The 19,351-nt window shown below is 30.5% G+C and overlaps 1 long non-coding RNA gene across 1 annotated transcript; it reads left to right on the top strand.

Moving 5' to 3' along the window:
• The first annotated feature begins 18,057 nt into the window (after nt 1-18,057).
• LOC141710746 (uncharacterized) lies at nt 18,058-18,760 on the top strand. Its single transcript, XR_012571047.1, has 2 exons — nt 18,058-18,194; nt 18,298-18,760. It is a non-coding gene; the product is annotated as an uncharacterized LOC141710746 (long non-coding RNA).
• Nucleotides 18,761-19,351: the final 591 nt, after the last annotated feature.

Genomic DNA, 19,351 nt, shown 5'->3' with positions numbered 1-19,351 from the left:
GAACCATTACCCCTCGCCTTACTTTGAAACCTTGGTTAAGGTCCTTAAATGACTAATTGGAGTATGAATCAATTATATAAAGTGGATTAGGCAGTTTGTAGGGTACTCGCAAAGAATCGCCTTAAAATTCTTAATGGTTAATTTATTAAAAATGGTGGAGCCAAGGGTACTCGAACGACTTATGTGATTCGTTAAGCGTAGAAGTGACCACAAGCGAACGTTAAGGTTCAATTGGTTAAAGTCTAGTTTCTTAAGCGGCCGGGGTTTAATTCCGACTTATGTTGTTGTTCATAGGTTATCAGACCCACTCTAAGCTTAAGTCTATCCGGGAACACTCGGACAAGTTTTCTACCCGTCATACTGTTGTTGTGATGTAAATATATGTATATGCATTATCTTGTGATAAGTGCATGATTGTTATTAGCAAATTTGATGATATATTGGAGCATGCTGATATGGTATATATGCATGTCTGTTTCGTAATCTTGATATCTAATTGTTGATTCAAATGCTTATAAGTTGCATAATACCTATGTTAGAGATAAGCAGTAGTTGCGTATACCCTTAGTATAGGGGACCCAAAGGTGAACATTTTTCTAAACCGGGAGTCGATGTTCCCGAGTATAATATATATATATATATATATATAGTTTTCAAAACTATTAATCGAATAAGGTTTATTCGATTACTTTATTTTATTCAATGAATATTATTTTGACTATTCATTCGAGGACTTATGACTTGGCTTATTTATTTAATGAATATTATTTTGAATATTCATTCGATGACTTATGACTCCGCTTATTTATTTAATGAATATTATTTTGAATATTCATTCGAGGACTTATGACTCTGCTTATTTGTTTAATGAATATTATCTTAAATATTCATTTGAGGACTTATGACTCCGCTTATTTTATTTAATGAATATTATTTTGAATATTCATTCGAGGACTTATGACTTCGCTTCTTTTATTAAATAATATTCTTTATTTTATTAAAGAATAATGTTTCGATAATCAAACTTATTTTTGATTATTCAAATAAAGATCGTACTTTCGTATAAGTATATCTTTGGTTATTTATTATTCATTTCAAGTATGAGTTTTAAAACTTTTACTTCAATTATTTTTATAAAGATTATCCTTATGGGAATATTATTTAAATAATAATATTCATATATTTTCTAATATATCGGGACTGATTTATTTCATTAAATCAGCATTATTCCAAACATTCTTAAAAATGTTTTCGAGTCTTCAAAATGATTTTAAAAGTTAGAGCGGATCCCAAAAACTCGTTTCCAGATTTAAGATCTTCCTTTCGAAGGAGACTTGAATATTCGCTCAAAAATCTTAGGGATCCGGCTCTGTGGTGTATTTTATATTCGCAACGAGGTTGCTGTTTTGAGAAAACAATTTGATTACTTGCCCAATGTTCGGGAAGTAAGTCCGTCTAATTGAGTCGGCATAAGCGACAGGCCGGGGTACGGTCTATGAAGGTGTAAGAGGCTGGGTGACAGTCCATCCACGCGTGAGTGGCCGGGTAACTGTCTAGCGCGAGGTCCTAATGCGGCCTGGGTGATGACCGGCGAGGAATTCATCCATCTACAGTAGAAAAGGTTACTTATTGGTATCTTTGCCTGATCAGCAAGATATCGGGTTTATGCCAAAATTCTTTTCCTTTCCAAATTCATTGGATGTTACAAAATATGTTCATACTTTACATGACAGAGGTTTTCAGGAAATGTATGAGAGATATATATGGATATATATATCGTGACTTAATGAAGTATCTCGTAACTTCATTTCTTTTGAATGATATTATAAAGATTGAATCTATTCAAATCTTATCTTGTAGTCTCATCTATGTGATGAACTTTTGAAACTAATTATAACTTTAACGGTGGTAGTTCAAGTAGTATTCGGAAAAGATATAAGTATATTGGAGTATCTTTTAACTTCATCTTTTAAACTTATATCTAGTAAATGATTATCTTATGCATGTCAAAGATTTTCAGAAAAATGTTGAGACAAGGTTAGATATATGAGATCACCTTGCAACGATATTTTTATACAGTTATAAACTGGAACTCTGTGTTTATTATGCATGGAAGAGGACTTCTAAGATTTTGAAAAGTATATGTACATATATACTGAATATTTTGCGACTTGGTCGCGTTAAGAGATCAAACTTGGTTCGTTTCTTCTTGACCAAGACTTTCATGAGTACTATGAGAATGCTCATATATTGTTAATTATTATCCGTATTATTTCGGTGGGCGTGTTGTTTACCCTTGCTTTCTTCTTTCATCACACAACAACAGATAGACAAGATGAACAGGATCAAGCTCCCAATTCGCGAGTGAATAGGAAACGTTCCGCAGTTTCCTGTAGGGGTTGATGTCGTTGTAGCTGAGGTAGGATCTACCAATAGGCTAGGCTTTCAACTTTTGATGTACCAGACTTATGTATATTTATGAATTATAATAATGGCAAGGAAAATGTAAATATATTCAGAAACCCTTTTAAGGTGTAATGGCAAATGATTGTGGAATAAAATGACTCGTGTTATTTTTGGATATTCATCTCTGAGACTATAACTTGTGGTGTGTGTGTTTATTGTGGGGTCACAGTACGGAGTAGTGGATTGTTTATTAAGATTGAGTGTTATTAAGGGAAATGGAACTCGTGACAAACCGGATCCCCGACCCCGGATTTGGGAGTGTTACATCAAATGTTACAGATCAAGGGTTCAGTGAAAGAAGCAATGGATAAACATCAGTATGTATCAACTCAGAATCATAAGACAAATTGAATCAGGATCCTCTCAGTACTAGTTGTTTGTGAAACAGACCAGTGCACCAAACATTAGCATTCAAGGAAGTATTTTGATTCAATTAACAGAAGAAAAATGATTGATACATTGAAGAATGGTTTGACCAAGAGCCAAAAATATTCTAAGTAAAAGACAGCTCTCTCTACCTGTCACCACAGGAGATGTAACCACAGAGAAATGGCACCAAGGCACCCCTGTTGCCACAGGAGATGTAACCACAGAGATATTGCTCTAAGGCAACTCTGTCGCCATAAAAGCTCTTGTCGCCACAAAGGTGTTGGAATAATTGCTCAAAGCAACTGTCGCCATAGAGGTTGTCCCCACAGGAGAGCAATTATCGCCACAGAAGCATGTCGCCACAGAGGTTGTCACCACAGAGAATAACAAGACAACTTTGTCGCCACAGAGCTGTCGCCACAGAGGATACACAGAGAAAGCTTGTCTCCATAGATATGTCGCCACAGAGGTGTTGTTCATTGATTCAATGTGCAGCAAAGTTAAATGATTTGTGTGGACAATAATTGGCCAGCTGTCTATTTAATTTTAAAAGACTACAAAGCAGCAATTGAATGTGATTCAATTCAGTTGGTTATCTTCTTCAGCAAACACAGAAAGTTTACGAGAGCTCCATTGAAGCTTCACATTTATTATTCTTGTAAACAGAATGTTATGCTGCTGAATTTATTGTAGCTAATCAATACTTTGATTAGATTGTAGCAACCTCAAGGTTTATATTAATAAAATAATATATTCCTCGAATTGTTTTGTGTTATTTTTAATTCCGTACTTTTAACGAAGAACTTGAAACGAATCGAAAAAGATTGTAGGTATCGTATTCACCCCCCCCCCCCCTTCTACGATACTTTGGGACTAACACTATCTTAACTAACAATCATTATGATCCTCAACCAATCACTTATTTATAACTCTCCATGTTAAGCAGAGCTGCAATCATTTTAAGAACAATCTCATTATCACCTATAACTACTAAACCCATCTACTCAGCACATTCAACAATCTCCCTAGAAACTTCTTCCTTGGAGGTCTCAGCTCTTTCTGAAATAGTATCCATATACCCATCAAGCCCCAAACAGGGTCCCAACCTTTTATCCTTACCAAATCTCTTACTATAGCCTAATTTGAGACCACCTTTTATGTCAAAAGGATTCTTACACTTTTTATTCTTCTTCTTTGGCCTACCAACCCCTTTAACTTTGAGCTTATCAATTCCTTGACATAAAGATCCATGAGATTGATCAACTGAGCCTACATAATCTGAGCTAGAAGACCTAGAAATTACCTCTTCATGACAAGAGGAATCAGAATTTAAAAGAGTATCTCTATTTAGTTGCAAGACTTCCAGCCTTGAAACTTCTTCTGAACCCCTTTTATCATTCAAATTCAACTTCAAATTACCTTCATCCAGCTCATTCATCTCTAAAGGAGATATCATCTTAGGAATATCCAGAGCTAACCCCTCCTTATTATTCCTTTCCAAATTCAATGCTCTCGAACTGAAGTCATTAGTGCCCTTGTCCTCAATATCTTCAATTACTGAATAAGACTTTAACCCTACTCTAACATTTGATTCTCCATCTACCTCCAAATTTTTATCCTTGCAAACTAAATCCTTCTTATTTTCCTTTACTGCAATATCCAGCACACTACCAGTATCAAACATTGTTTGGATCTTACTATTTAACTTCTCCAACTCTGTGATTTCAGAAATCATAATTGGATAGATTTTCCCATTGACTAAAATATTCATTTTTTCCTAACTATCTATGCCCTATTAGTGGAAAGACAAATAATTGGATCAAAGAACTCACTTTCTTCATCCTTTTGATAGGACCAGCTAACCCAATCTCCCATCCATGTAGTGTATCCTTTCAAGTTCTCTTCCAGCCAAGCATTCATAGGAATCCCATAAGATTGTAACCAAATTGTCCTTGGGACAACTAAATCTTTTTCTTCAAACTTTCTCAAACCCCTAACCATTTATTAAAAGATTCATTCACAATCTCTTCCCAACTCCTTTCACTCGTGTTTTCCAATAAAAACTTTCTAGAGGTTAGTCCAATTACATTTACCTCTAAAATTACTTATGCATTTATTTTATCCAGCAAAGATCTAGTTGTTTCATCAATTTTTGAGAAGGCAACTTTAGTATCAAACAAACCATCCTCAATATCCTTATCTACCACAGCTTCAATATACTCAAACATCTCTGTACCCAAGTCCTTGTGTATCCCCTCATGCTTATTACTGCTATTATCCTTATTTTCTACGACCCTTTTTTTAGTGACGCCTTGCTCTACCCTCAAATCTTTGTGCATTTCCAAAGAGACCTTAGAGTTATTCAAATTTCCAAATTCTGAGTTTCGGCCTCCAAATCCTTGCTTCCCATTAAGACTCATTTTAATCTGCGAACCTAAGCCCCTCTTTTCCTTTGCATTTAGGATTATTGTTTCTGCCTCCAACTCAGAAGTAGTCTTGACAAAACCAAATCTTTAACTATTTTTCTCTCTCTTCCTAGAAGATTAATGTCCAATACCTTCCCAGTGCTCTTAAAGCAATCCCAAATCTCCCCGGCTTTAGCCATTTCTAGAATTTCATATAAAAAAATCGTAAAGCTTGAAGATAAGGAAACCTTACTCTTATTTCTCCCTTTCTGAACCACTTTCCACTCCCCCTCTTCACTATCCTCCTTATTGTGTTCAACGCAACCCTCATTCTTCAAGGCTTGAGCATAGGTCTTGTTATTCTCTGTCCTCTCATCCACCCTTGAATACCCTACAACTTTCCCTTTCTCTTTCCAGTTCAAGCCTCCCCTAGCCTTTAAACTTCTCCAGTGAATTTGGTTAAGAGCTTCCGTCACAGCTTGCTTGTCACCTCTGAAGAAATTAGTATTATTCTTTTTATCCAACAAATCCTTGTAAGCCCAAACAAAGTCTTTAAGCATTTACTCCCCAACATCACTCCTAATCTTACCAGCTGCCTCCTCCTGAGAACCCTTCCTCCCTACCCTAGATTCATCCTTCCGGGCTTGGTTGATTTGAATTTTCTTCCCGTTGCTTGCACCCAAAGAGCCATTGCTGTTGAGAGCCATAAATCTAGAGATCTAGACAGTATGAGTTAATTTGTGTTGGTTCCTAAATGTATTATCATCATTCGCAATATTCTTCTAAAATTTTTGCAACATTTTTCATGAAGATATTAGCAATTTTTAAGATAAATCATAACAACTGAATATCTTAATTACCGTGTATTATCTTAAATTTTCTTCACTCCTTTCTTTAATAAATTACCATCATAATATTCTCCTAACATTTCTCATTTCTGTTTAAATCAACTTATTATCTTAATATTCTCTTAATTTTTATTAATATCATTTCTCCTCTTCTACTAGAATCAACTAACTATATCAATATTTTTATAAAAAAAATTGTTTTAATTTTTAACTTATGAAATATTTATAAAAATAAGTATTTAAAAATAGATTTTCTCAATAACCAATATCTTAATATATATCAAGGAAAACCCTGGGAGCTCTAGAATCGTCTGAAATTATTTATCTATTTTTCTAGAGCTCCTTTATTTTAATTCAATAAAATTAAATTTCCTTATATATATTCAAATTAATAGGGAAGATGATAAATATTTAGAAGTCAATCATATTTAGAATTTGTTTAATCGAATTAATATGGAAGATAATAAATAGTTAGAAGTCAATCTTATTTACAATATATTTAAAAAAAATTACCTTTTTCTAAATTTCCTTATATAAATTCAAATTAATAGGGAAGATAATAAATATTTAGAAGTCAATCCTATTAGAATTTTATTTAATTGAATTTACAGAAAAATTAATAAATATTTAGAAGTCAATCTTATTTAGAATATATTTAAACAAATTATATCTTTTTCTCAACTAACTTAAATCGTGATTTCTTATTTAAAAATGAATTTCAAACGTGCACCAGAATCGTTTGATAAATATTTATCAATTTTTTTAGAACTCCTCTATTTTAACTCGAAATTAAATTTCCTTATATACATTCGAATTATTAGGGGAGATAATAAATATTTAGAATTCAATCCTATTTCGAAGTTGTTTAATCGAATTAATATGTAAGATAATAAATATTTAGAAGTCAATCATATTTAGAATATATTTAAAAAAATATATTTTTCTAAATTTCCTTATATACATTCAAATTAATAGAGAAGATAATAAATATTTAGAAATCAATCCTATTTAGAATTTTATTTAATTGAATTAATAGGAAAGTTAATAAATATTCAGAATTCAATCATATTTAGAATATAGTTAAATAATTATAATAATTTTTATTAGTATTGTATTTGACGGGAGTAGGACTCAAACTAATTTTTTTTATTATAGGTAACCTGCAGCCGCTACCCTTTGGGTGCGCATTGAGTAAACCCTATGGGCTCACGCAATAGCTTGCAAATCACGTGAATCAAAGTAAACCGCATTTAAGCGACAGGCTCTGACTCACTCAGGAGGCATAATCATAAATTCTCCTCCAATGGGATTCGAACTTGTGACCAAAATGATGGTTATCAACTCTTTAACCAACTGAAATGATGGTTATCAACTCTTTAACCAACTGAGTCAACCCTTGCGGGCGGCTCAAACTAAATTTTGTCTAAAATATAATAATTATATTATTAGTGTTGTGTTTGATGGGAGCGCGGACCAAAATAATTTTTATTTAAATTATAATAATTTTTTATTAGTATTGTGTTTTACGGGAGGGCGACTCAAACTAAATATTATCTAATTATAATAATTTTTATTAGTATTGTGTTTGACAGGAAGGCGGCTCAAACTATTTTTTTTTAAGTCATAATTGATTTTTATTAGTATTGTGTTTGACGGGAGAGCGAACTAAACTAATTTTCATCTAAATTATAATATTAGTTAATATTTTATTTTATCTAATTATTCTCTTTTTTATTACAACATACATCGTCCTAACAAAATAACATAATTAGTACGATCATTATTAACTTAAGAAAATGCGATATAAATTTGTATCATGAAAAAATATATACACAATTTTATTTTGTTATGTATGTTATAACGGGTGCGTGACACAAAATAATTAATTTATTATATTTTATATTTTTTTAAATAATCTTGATATGAAATTTTTTTAAATAATTTTTTTAGGGCCGTTGCGCCGCACGGCTTTGTCAACTAGTGCTTATATAAAGGAGAAGACGTAAGCGTTTATGTGGCGCCTCTCATGTCGTTTGTTTGGAATTTCCTCGATTTTTTGAATTAGAAAATATATAAAAAACAACAGGTATAACTTCTCTTCAAATAAAAATATAAAAATCAACTTATATTTAATATTTTCCTACAACTTCTCTTAAAGTTTTGAATTTTCTCAATTTTTTGAAATAATATATATATATATAATAGCTAAAATTTCTCTACAAATCAAAATATTAAATCAAACTTATATTTAATATTTTTGCTGTAACTTTTAACTTCTCTTCTAAAATATGACCGACAACTTATATTTAATATTTTTCATCTTATTTATCTTATAAGGAAACATATTTATTATATTTTTCTAAATTTTCTCTTCAATGTAAAATATAAAAATAACATATATTTCTAAAATTTTCCTCAAATTTCTCTTTAAGGTAAAATATAAAAGTAACTTATATTTTTTATACTTTTCTTAAACTTCTCTTTATTATCATTAAGACATGGCCTTTACATAATAGCTAAATCTTCTCTTCACGTCAAAATATAAAAATCAACTTATATTTAATATTTTCCCAGGACTTCTCTTCAAATCAATTATATATTTTCATAAAAACTTCTTTTCCAAAATATAACAAACAACTTATATTTAATATTTTTCAACTCATTTATCTTATAAGTCAACTTATTTTAAATTTTTTAATTTCTCTTCAAGGTTAAATATAAAAAAAACAACTTAAATTTTTAATATTTTTCAAGAACCTTTCAAATCGTCTTATTCTATTTTTTTAAATTTCATAATTTTTTTACATTAACAAATATCAAAAAATACCCTTATCTTTTATTTTTCTAAATTTTCTCCACTTTGTTTCTAAATCAACTTACCAACATATAAAATTATCTTATTAATTCGGAATTAGTTTACCTAATTAGCAAACTAGGTACGTTTATGTGTTCACTTTTAGTTTATGCATTGAAATTAATTTATATGTTCATGTGATCAATATTGTTTTTATATGTGGCCAGGATATATGTGTATGTGTGGATATAAGAAAAATTTTGATTTTTTATTTTATATTAATTACTTGAACAACAATTTTTTTAAGTGTTATTTGTTTAGATCATTATGCTAGTTTAGATTATGATATTGAGTGCGGTATATTTTATTCAGTTTAGTTAGTTATTTATTATTTTAGGTTTATAAATTTGACCGCAATTTGAGTTAAGAGGAAAGTTAGGAGAATATGAGTTAATTAATATTTTTTATATTTAGTAATTTTTTATTCGAATATATATAGTAATTTTTTATTCGAAAATATATATATATATATATATATTTATTTAATATAATGAGTGTTGGACAAAGAATGACACCATTTAAATAATTATAATATAAAAATAATTTATTTTAATATTTACATCTATTCAATTTATACAATGACATAGATTTTTTCTTAAAAAGTAATCTATATGTCCAAAAAAACGTGACACCAATTAATATAATGAACGTATTCATACAATTCATTTTATTTTTTACATATATTTAATTTATATAATTTTATAGGTGTTTTTAGATATTTTTAGAAAATAATTTATATGCCGCAGCAAAACGTGGTTTTGTAAAAAAATTATATAAAAATAGGAAAAATGCTACATACTCTAAAAGAAATCTATGTTTGGTGTGAGAAATTGATAATCGATAATTTTTCAAATAAAATGAGACTCTATATATAGATAAGCACCCGAAATTAATAAGAAAAATGTCATATACAAAATGCCATATCACATTATTTTAAAAATTAAAGATAATTTTTTTACGATAATGACCTTAATTATCTGCTAAAGAAAGTAGTTCTAAGGCAAGAGAAGGCCCAGCACTACACACGTAAAAGCTATAAACACATCAGTTATCTCCAATGGTTTATATATGTCTTGAACAACTATAATCTGTATATTGACCGGATAATACAACTCCTAGCATTAGCGAGCACGAATTACTTAGAAAAGTTAAAGTAGTATAATAATACATATTTTTATTTAAAAAAATATTTTTTCCACTGAATTTAGTTTCATCTTTAATTACCCAATAGTTCTAGTCAGTGGTCACTAATTTAAGAAAATTAATATGTTGTAGAACACTTTATATCCAGACTTTTAGACAAGGGTGAATTCATGTAGAATTAAGCGGGACAAGTGCCCAGCTGAATCAAAAATTAATATTTTTTAATTTATTAAGATATAAATATAAATATATATATATATTATAAAGTGTCTACGCTTAAAAATATTAAGTGTCACTATAATGCTATTAAATCTTTCATAATTTGAGTCATATTTAATTTTATTTATAGTTATATAATCATAACTTGAATATTAAATAGTTGAAATACTAATTTTAGCACTTATATATAAAAAAATAATAAAATCTAGTGAAAACAATTAAAAATTTTAAATTTCTACCACTAACAGTAAGCTGAGATCTGGATTTGCTAATGTTTTTAGATATAAGAAAAAGAAGTGTAGTGTTATATTTACAAAGTTAGTTTAAAATATTTGTATAAAATAATATGACAAATAAATTTGGATATTTTAATTGGTAATATTTATGTAAAGATATGAAATTTATATTAATTAAAATTTAATACATATTATTTTGTGCAAAATTTTATACCTACCTGCCTAAAGGTTTTTCCCAGAATAATATATGTCACACCCGCGCCCTCCTGTTATCTACAGAGAAGAAGTAAATTTAACATGATAGCTTTGTCAAGATGTAACTGTATCCTCGTCATTTCTGTCAGATTATTTGAATCTATTAGTTTAATTGGTCAAAAACAAAAATAGGATTTCATTCCACGTGATTATGTTTTCAATAGCCACACAATGGTCAGCATGTCTTCTTCAATATGTTAACTCATGTATATTTAAGGAAAAAGGGTTTAAGTAAATATTTAAAAGCTCATAGATTGCCAAATAGCACTTACATGAAAGACGAAAAGGTTGACGTTATTTTACCTGGTCAAGGCTAAATTAATCTTATTCTAATTAATATGTTAATCATTCTAATTCTTAAATGAAAATATATCTTTTGGTTATATTCCACTAACATTAAGCTTAAAAAAACAAGCCAAAACTCGTGATACAATGTTTTCCCAGTGAATGGCGGATCAATGACTGTACTTGTTGATTCACATGTTTCTTATTATGAAACTTCATTACAAGTTTTTCAAAAGTTGTTCAAGAATAATGCAGTTTTGTCAAGACAGTGATCAAGTGTTAAGTTTTTAAGTTATTAGGTTTAAATGTAATCGAATATTTATCTCCTATTATATCTCGAACGAACCTTATCATATCAACTCGCTTGAAGATTTCAAACTCTTTCTAATGGATTGTTTTATCAATCCTTATCTCTTTTATTTTCAAACAATCTTATTTAACAAATTATATCAAATTAAGTTTGAAAATCTCAAAGCCGTTAGACTTGGGTGTATAAAACACATTGTATTTTTTAGATTGAGCTTAATGCTTTCATAACACTCTATCTCATTTTCTAAAAAGCGTAATCTTATTCTCATTCTCGTATATCGAGTTAAATACGAAATATAGATCAAATTATAATACACATTATTTCTATCATTGTATTGTCGGGTTGTGGCAAGTAGATTACAAATTCTCAAGTCCAAGGTAGTCGGTGGACTAGACGACTAGTGTAGCAGGTTTGTTAGGTGACATTAGTGTTAAAAGAAAAAAATTCTTTCAAATGACAATTGTATTTGTAATCAAGAACGTTTGTAAGTTGTTTATTATTGAATTATAATAAACTATCTATGCTAGTTGACATGGGGATTTGGATATAGGTCATACATTAAGTTTAGGGGCCGAACCAAAATAAAATTGTTGGTATTCTGCATTTGATTTATTTCTTTATTCTTATATTGTTTTATATATTCTACAATATATTGAGACTATTCCATTTGCCTAAGAGTCAGTCTCTTCCGATAATTGAGACAAACTCATTTTGTCTTATTAGCGCATATCGAATTTCAGTACTAACATGTGATATTATTTCCATCTCACCGAAAATGATCTAGTTAGGTAACAGGTGGTCAATAAAGCTTCAAAATTGTTCGCCGTCTAAGAAAAGGGCACGGTCGACGATATTGGTGAAGTTGAAAATTCGAACAATATCTTCCTGCCATTGTTGATTCAATGAAATTTTTTAAATCATTTAATAGTATGTATGATGATGTGTCAGCTAAGGTCGAATCAAACATGATAGGATACAAATTATCCAAAACTCAATGTGCCAGGATTTAGATTTTTGTCCCGGTTTAATCCGGCCCATTCCGAAAGCAATTCAGTCTCGCAGCCTATAATAAACAATATCCCCCTTTGCATGACATATGGAACACCTACTAACTTCCAATCCAGATTGGATACCTAATTCGGGTTTGGAGAGTAAAAACCAACCAAATTTTTTCAAATTATAATTCAACTAATAACCCATATTGGCTATTGAATACTTAATCCGGGCTTAGGGGACAAAAATCGGCCAAAACTTTTTAAACACGAATTCAACTCTTAATCTGGATTATCTATTATATACCCAACCCGAGCTTGTGGGAGCAAAAAAGAGCCAATTTTTTTCTTACATAGTTCTAACTTTCAACCCGTATTAGCTATTGCATATCCAATCCGGTTGTAACGCCCCCAAATCCTGGATCATGGGATGTGCTCGTCACTATGAAACCTCAATATAAAATAACATGTTTAATCAATAAACAAATGTCAGCAACTGCTTAGAAAATAAATATATTATCTCGACCCCAACTATACCAAGATCTTTTTAGGTTACAGTTCTAGAAACAAGAATTTCAAATTCCATAAATAAATTTTTGCTTTCTTTTAAAACATTTTTTCAACAATTTCTAAAACTCAAAACTTAACCCACTAGCATGACTTTGAAAAAAGTATACTAGACCCAAATATACAATAATACAAATATAATATATATATATATAAACAACTTTACATAATAGAACTTACACTAGTTCCGCAAATCCTGGACCAACCATCTTCCAACAGATTTTTCCTTTGCTTTCTCGAATTACGCTGCTAAACAACGCAAGTCTACCTTTCACTGGAAGGTAAAATTTAAAACAGACAAGTATGAGCGAAAAAATGCTCAGCAAGTTCTTTATGGTCTTTTGACATAAAACTGACATCTACAATAGAGCAGAATATTTAAAATCATAATTGCTGAACTAGAATATTTATTTAAGGAGTCCAATAATTATTTCCTCAGCTGTATTCAAAACCCTTTTGATATTTTCGAGCGAAATGCTTCAGCAATAATTTAAATCTCGACGAGAATAAAACTCGTAAAACAGTGTTTACGGGAATATCGTAAACAATAATATGAAACAGTAATTATGGACTGAATCATAAACTTTATTCAAAACCCCATTTTTGACATTAATATTCAGTTTGATGTCAATGTCAAATTTGATATCAATATTAATCTTAGATGTTCACAACATACTAGTACTGAAATATTGAAGTCAACATCAATTATATATATCAATACCAATTTTTGATGTTCACAACAAATTAAATATCAACGTCAATTATAAATTGAATCAAAACCATATTCAACATTTTATCAAAAAAAGAAATACATAATAAATCATTTATTATATGATTGTAAAAAATAATATAGCAATTTAGATTGGAATCCTCGAAATGCGATATGTTGTCGCCGGTGATCAGCCACGGATCAACACCGGTATGCCGAAGTATATCCAACTTAACAAAGAGGCACCCCATGCACACATTGGTCTAGCAAGGTATTATAATCAAGTATAATACATGGCTCACACTGGACCGCCGTCACGGCCTCTTACGCAATTATCCACTCTTAAAACCTTTTATTGAAAGGGTCATAATAATTGACACCCTTATAAAATTTATTCCCCCATCTCAAATGGTCAGGAGCAATCTCTAAAACAAAATTATTTTCTCGCAAAATCTAAAGCATTTGTAAATACAGTATTTGGATGAGTAAAAATACTTAACTATTCTGAACATAGAATTCCAAAAAAGTATTTGCATAATCAGAATTTAGTTTAGCGATATGTAAGTTATTTATCTATTCGGAACTTAGAACAGAGAAGAAATACTTGCATAATCAAGATAAAATTTTTACTATTCTGAAATTAGAATAGGGGAGAATACTTGCATAATCATAAGCAATTTGATATGTAAAACATTAAACTATTCTGGAATTAGAATAGTGTAGGAAAACTTACCTTTGATTTTTAGCACTTAGTCACACTGGCAATAACACAGTTATTCTGCCTTTCTGACTTCCCATAACATCACCATCTTTAATTTTGCTAATTTTGTGATCTTTTGCTCATGCGGTGGATAGCCAGATATGTCATTATTATTCTACTTTACTCTCTATACATTATGTCTGGTCCTGATTGTCCTAAACGACCCGCATCTATAATTAAAAGATATATCTTAATAGTCTACACGAAAATTATCCGACGAACTGCGCGTCTAAACTGTATCATCTTCCTGATACGATAACCTACACATAATTACAATAATCAAACACAAGACTATTAACCCATTCACGCATGTAATTCACATAGCACATAATCACATAATTCATGTATCACATAACTCGGTATACCAAAAGATAGGTTTCGATGTTTTTAAAACTGGAATCGAGTAGAAAATATGATTTTTCGGTAAATATCTGACTCAGAACGGCTCAAACATAAGCGACCTTTCGAAATAAAAGGATTTATGTCTCGAAAGTATTTTTAATGGAAGCGAAATATTTTTCTGAGTCTAGACATGTTTGTTTCGTATTAAACGGATGAACGGTCTATTTACTTAGAATAGAATAAGAATTAATTATTTAATAATAATATTAATTAAATATTCAATACCTTTATATATTTTTAAAAGCTCAAAATATTTTTTTTAAAATATTATGTGGATTAATTATAAATAATTAAATTTATTTTAATTATATATAATAAAATTATTTGATTAAATAAATTAATCAATTATTTAAATCATTAATAATTAATCAAAATAAATTACAAATAATTAACTAAATTTTTGAATTTTTGAAAATAATAAAAAATAATAATTTTTCGGAATTAAATTAATTCAATTAATTATTTAAAATAATTAACCAAATTAAATTTTAAATTAAAAATGAATTTTGGGATTAAAAATTAGGATTTTGAATTATTTTAATAACAAAATCCAGAAATAGTTTTGGGGGTAAGGATCTCCTTCTTCCTTGGATCGACGGGTGGCAGGACTGGCGGAAGGATGACCAGAGCCGGACGACCTCGTCGCCGGAAACTAGGTTACCCAGAATCGGGTCCGATGGTCGGCAGGACTCAAGCAGTCCAATACTAGCCAGATACACTACCATTCCAGCCCGTTTTCGATCTTAAACTGGTCCTAATATTCCCGGGCATACATAAACACTTCTAACATCACCAAAGTCCAAACCATCGTTGTACTGCCATCTCCGACAAAAATGAACCAAAATCCGGTGAAAACCGCCCAAAACACAAACACCCTCGTTTCTCAACCAAATTTAACGAACTACATACTAAATCAAAGCTAATCACGTATATAATTCATTCAAATCATCATAATTAGCAGCCATAAACCCATAACCTCTTTAATCCGTAAAAATGTAAATTAAAAACATAAAAATCCAAAAACCCCATTTTTCTATCCAATAATCAAACAACTTAATTTTACACTCAATTCTATTAATATTAAACATGATGAAGCTAAATATAACATCAAACACATATAGACACTATCATATCACAAGAACTCGATTCGTATCAAAACGAAAATGAACAAGAATCAACCTTAGTTGATGATATCGGTATAAAAAGAACAGGCTCAACTAGACCTTCAATTTGATTACTACAACATCAAGAACGGCCTAGTAAATCTCCCGGAATCATTGAATTTGTGTGAAGAACATATTTTCACCCTCATAATAGTATCTGATTTTCTTTGTAATTATCCGAATAATTTATGATTTAATAAAAATAGAAAAATCAGATTTTTGGCTATTTATAGTAGTGAAAAAGAATACCCCACAAACCAATAAACGATGTTTGGATCTCGTAATTTAAAATAGACGGCTCGGAAATTATAATTTACGGGAAATAGTTTTAAAAATATTATTTTTAAATAAATATAAAATATATACCAAAATTTTCCAAAAATTACAAATATTCCAAAAATGTGAAAATATAGAATATTCGATAGATTTTTAATTTTATAAAAATAAAAATACGAATTTTTTGGGTTTTGACGTCCCGGTCGGGTCCCGGTCCGATCATTTTCAATAAACCGAAATATTTTCTAAATTAACAATATACCCCGAAATACATATAAAATATGCAAATGCATGCAAGATGAGATAGAACAGGTACCACGTAATAAACGCACTTTGACATGCGCCCAAATTGCGTATAATTTCATATAAATGCATTTTAAACACGTAATAAATATCTGAAAAATACTTTGGTCCTTACGAGGCCACATACAATTGTACTGCATGTTAAATCATGGCCAACATTGTTTTAAACAATAATAAATACACAATTATTCATTTAACCAGTAACAAAATAGTCGTTAAATACTATTTTTGAATGTTTTTCACAACTCACCCATTATCAGGGTGAACACGAGTACAATACTGAGGCGAGTAAAATGTCATCTCGATCCCGAAGATAGCAAAACATACTCAATTTACTGATATTGATAAAACGATCTGCTTTCAAATAAACTTTTGAAAATAATACATTTAAGTAAATATTTTGAAAAATTGACAAAGATCGATACAATACTTAACAATTAGCACATTACCATTTAATGACACGAACTCGTCAAACAGGAATAAAATATCCACCATTTTATTCCTTCTAAATCAGAAAATCACATAAATATATTCAAAGAATAATAACAATAATTTTGAAAAAAACAGGATATCACATCGGTTGCATATCAAATCCGAGCTTGGGGCAAAAATCGTCAAAAAATAAATAAATTTAAACCATTAACTTAAAGAGTTATTCTCTTTTAATCTCTCATCCAAAAAATCTGCATAAGGAGTAGAGTAAATGATATGATACAAATGATCCATGACTCATTGGGCTAGGATTTAATCCCGATTCAATTAGCCCAGTCCCGCGGCCATTGACCAAATATATCCACATTGGCATGACACACGGAGCACGAGTCATGACCGAGGTCCCCACATGATACAGTTAATGATTAACACATTCAAAGCACATGCTAGAGCATTCTTGGCACACCCTCCACAATGTTCACATGGACACGTGTAAAGTATCCACGAGCGACATACATCCTTCTAACCGAGCAATCATAATTCAAGGTACATCCCTCTAAAAACCTAATCCTTGCCCTGTACATAGTTTAAGAAAAAAAGGTCGAGAGATTACTTTCTTTTACGCACTCTCATATACATGCACAACCTACTTTAACTTTCTATTTTTATCAACCAAAACCTAGTTATTACTCTCATGTCGGAGGCGTCGCAGGGCTCAAACATAGACACTCACTCAGCTAAAGAGGAAGTAGAGTTCAGGTACGGCGTGGAAGGACCATATGGGGAAAGGTTTAACAGAACATAGTTGGATTTCAAAAGTAATTTTTTTGTTTTAAGAAATAATGTGAGAAGAAGAGACCAAGGTTTCTATATTGCAGAATCTAGTATCAGTCTTCTTTCGTGGTTAAGTATACATCACCAGATGATTGCGTACGGCCTCTCTCTCTCTCCTCCTCCTCTCTCTCTCGGGGCCATATTACTGACATGGCGGCCCCATGGTTATAATGCTTTTCTATAAATAGAAGACTTCTCTTTTGCATTCTTGCTTATGCAATTATACACACATTATCGTTCATATATAAACACTTATTTCCACATTTAAGCGTTGCTTTAAAGAAATGGGTTATAAGTCAGAGTGCAAGATATGTATTATTGTCACACTTGTCTTGGTTTGCTACTTGCTCAACACCTCTGCTGCTGGTACGTTATTCGCTCGTCCTTTTTAATTTTAAGCCCTCCTCGTTCTTTATAGGCGTTGTGAAAATGTCTAGGTTCATACTAAAGAAATGTGTTAATTTTACAGGTGCAAGTTTGGTAATGAAAAGTTTGAGGGTAGGTGAATCTTGGGATAACGATAGGTTGTCAGTAGCGAAAGGAGATGAGGTGATGATTGCGGCGGAAGAAGAAGAAGCATCTGCTACAGATTATGCTTCTCCAAGAAAGAAGAGTCCCATTCATAACTAATGATTGATTCTCTCCCTGCAAGATATATATCATGCATGAGTGTGTATAGTATATGTGTTGTATTGTGCAACTGCAGAATATTATTGTTTGATCGACTATTTGTGTGTGGGTGAGAGAGACGGTGTGTGTTCATCTATGTTGTGATTTGTGAAGTGTATTTTGAGGTTAAAGTGTAAAAATGCATGGCGAGTATAGATCATGTACGTACTTGTAATTAAAGTTCAGGTGATTAATGTCGTACCAAAGCATGCATATATGTTTATCGCTTTATGTATTTTTATATACAAGTGCTTTCTTTAAGATCGGATTGTGTCCCTCATGTGGGGAGTTAGTGCTGCAGTGCTGCTGTTGAATTGTTGGCGGCTCAAAAAATCAAATCCGCAATGGTGCTTTAAATAAAAAAAAAAATACAGTAAAACCTTGTATAATATCCTGGGACCCGAGAAAAAATATTATTATATAAAGGTTATTCTTAAATAGAAGTTGATATAAAAATTTAAAAATTAAAATATTTAATTAAAGAATTTCATTACACTAACTAAATTGATATCGATAAATTTCTCGAACATCCCAATGGTGTATGCCTTAACTGAATAAAAAATCACACGAATCGCAAGAAGCGTAAGGTGATAACCCAGATGATGATACTGTAATTTTCAAAAAATGTTTAGAGTCAAGAAGTTTCAAAGATACTAGAAAAAATGGGATTATTTTGAATACAACAAGATGGTATTTGATGATCAATTATTATGAATACTCAAGCTAAATAATAAAATGTTGACCCGACCAGTTATTGTCATAAACAACTTTAGAAAAATATTTTAATTAGTCTGAAATGTTTATATAACAAGATTATATTTATTGGATATATGTAAATATATTTATTAAATTAT

The sequence above is a fragment of the Apium graveolens genome, chromosome 3, assembly GCF_009905375.1.
Source record: "Apium graveolens cultivar Ventura chromosome 3, ASM990537v1, whole genome shotgun sequence".
Classification (NCBI taxonomy): domain Eukaryota; kingdom Viridiplantae; phylum Streptophyta; class Magnoliopsida; order Apiales; family Apiaceae; genus Apium; species Apium graveolens.
The sequence above is the reverse complement of the archived record's forward strand: the minus strand, read 5'-3'. Positions and strand labels throughout refer to the sequence as shown.